At 31.6% G+C, this 2297-nt stretch overlaps 1 protein-coding gene across 1 annotated transcript in view; it reads right to left on the bottom strand.

The window, feature by feature from the left end:
• Window positions 1-2148, bottom strand: part of LOC106685184 (esterase FE4) — a gene marked incomplete in the record, with an annotated part of 62982 nt that extends 60834 nt beyond the window's left edge. The window contains 1 exon segment of the mRNA XM_067049391.1: window positions 2029-2148.
• Window positions 2149-2297: the final 149 nt, after the last annotated feature.

The following is a 2297-nucleotide window of genomic DNA, read 5'->3' as shown; positions in this document are numbered from 1 at the left end:
CTGTGATATCTCGGTAATTCGAACTTCGGTACACCGAACACTCCAGTAATCCGAACTGGCGATAAAAAATAAACTTTTTTTTTTTCAAATACTCAGCAAGGAAAAAACATTTTTTTTTAAAAGTGCCCTGTCGAACAGATCCACTACCTTGGACTACATTTGGACAAACGACTAACCCGGAATCCTCACACCAGACTAAAAAAACAGGAAAATGCACGCAGATTCCGACTATTACAGCACTTACTAGACAAACGGTCTAAACTTCCAATACATTACAAAAGACTGATCTACATGACTATAATAAGGCCAATCTGGACATAGGAAGTTGAGATTTGGGGCTCCACTAGACCTTCGAATTTCTGTCATATTCAATCCTTACAATCCAAAATGCTTCGTAAAATCCTCAATGCTCCTTACTTTGTCACAAATAAAATCAAACATAAAGATCTTAATGTTCCCTATGTAGCCGATCTAGCCCGAACCAGATATCACTCCTTTCATTATAAACTTCCTAACCACTCAAACCCCCTAGTTTCTAACCTTGCTTCCTCTTCCATTCCTGACAATCGCCTGAGGCGCCTGAAAAGAAGATGGCCACGAGACCAGCTAATGTAAAATATCATTAGAGTGCTGCTAGTGGGTAGTTTCTCTACACGCCTGTAACACTCCATTTTAACTAAGACCATATTTACTAAATGTATTATGTAATATACAGTTGTAAATTTCAATAAAGTTATTAAAAAAAATTTTTTTTTTTTAAAAGTGCACATGTGTAAAGGACACTTTTAACTCCCCGGTATATAGGGAAGTTATTGTAGTCACCATTAAAATCGAAAGTGAAAAAAGAGTAATCTAATTCCTGTGAATGTGTTCATAAAATATTTTTTGAAATTAGAAATACATAATATCCATTGTATAAATCATCTGATTCTGTAAAACTAATTTAATTAATTGTTAAAATATGTATAATTCAAATTTTTTTGCTGAAGTTTTTTTTTTTACCATGTTTTAAATAAATCCATACAGAGAGTGTTTATTTATTTTTATGTATGTTGTTTCAATATAAATGAACAATCTTTTAACTTCAACAAATTAAACCATCAGGATTACTGGGGATATAAAATAAAACAAAATTGTAGTGACCCAAAATTCGGCTAGTGACCATAGATGTAATAAGACTAAAAAAAAAGATTACTTCAAAAAAGATTATTTTTTTACCATTTCAAACTATCAAATTCCCCTCCCCCCCCCAAAAAAAAAAAAGAAAATGTAAAAATAAATAAATAAAAATAGTTATGTACATTCATATTTTTATTTTTTTCACCATTTTCCTTAATACGTATTAATAGTTAATACTATCTTTAATCCGAACACCTCCCTGTAGCAGTTAGTTATATACCGAGATTACACTAATATATAAAAGTTACGGAGGAGAACGAACATCTATACTAGGACATTTTATATAATTCGTTTGTAATAAAATTTAATTTGAAAAGCTAGATTGTTTTAATTAATCCTTTTTTTTAATATCTATTGAAATTTACAACTGTATATTACATAATACATTTAGTAAATATGATCTGAGTTAAAATGGAGTGTTACAGGCGTGTAGAGAAACTACCCATTGGTAGCACTCTAATGACATTTTACATTAGCTGGTCTCGTGGCCATCTTTTTTTCAGGCGCCTCGGAGGATTGTCAGGAATGGAAGAGGATACAAGGTTAGAAACCAGTGGATTTGGGTGGTTAGAGAGTTTATAATGGAAGGAGTGATATCTGGTTCGGGCTAGATCGGTTACATAGGGAATATTAAGGTCTCTAAATTAATCCTAAATGAATTTGTTATTCTAACACAATTGATACGGTCTTAAACTATTGTCCGGCAGTATGGCTGAGCCACAAAGGGCATATTTTTAGAAAACAGCTTACCTACTTTCAATATATAAAAAAAAAAAAACTTTTTCATTATAAAATAATATAATCGTTCATAAACGAATTATTTTTTAAAAAATAAATTGATTTACCTACCTTTCACTACAATTTCAATGTAGGCGAAGGACTAAGAGAATGAAGTGATGTTATCGCACAATCACAAACAATAATACGCCATACGAGACCGGGAGAGTTACTTTAAACAACCAAGGCCACACTTACTTGGGTGGGAACTAAAAAATTTTACAACGCTTATACAATCAAAAGTTAATGAATTACTTCCTTGCCGACAACATTTATTATTTACAATGAACTGAGGTTCAAACTTGATAGGCACAAAATGCATTATTTTTATAGATTTTGCA

The sequence above is a fragment of the Halyomorpha halys genome, unplaced genomic scaffold, assembly GCF_000696795.3.
Source record: "Halyomorpha halys isolate HHAL.00 unplaced genomic scaffold, Hhal_1.1 Scaffold668.1, whole genome shotgun sequence".
NCBI classification, from domain to species: Eukaryota; Metazoa; Arthropoda; class Insecta; order Hemiptera; family Pentatomidae; genus Halyomorpha; species Halyomorpha halys.
This window is presented reverse-complemented; position numbering and strand designations above follow the sequence as displayed.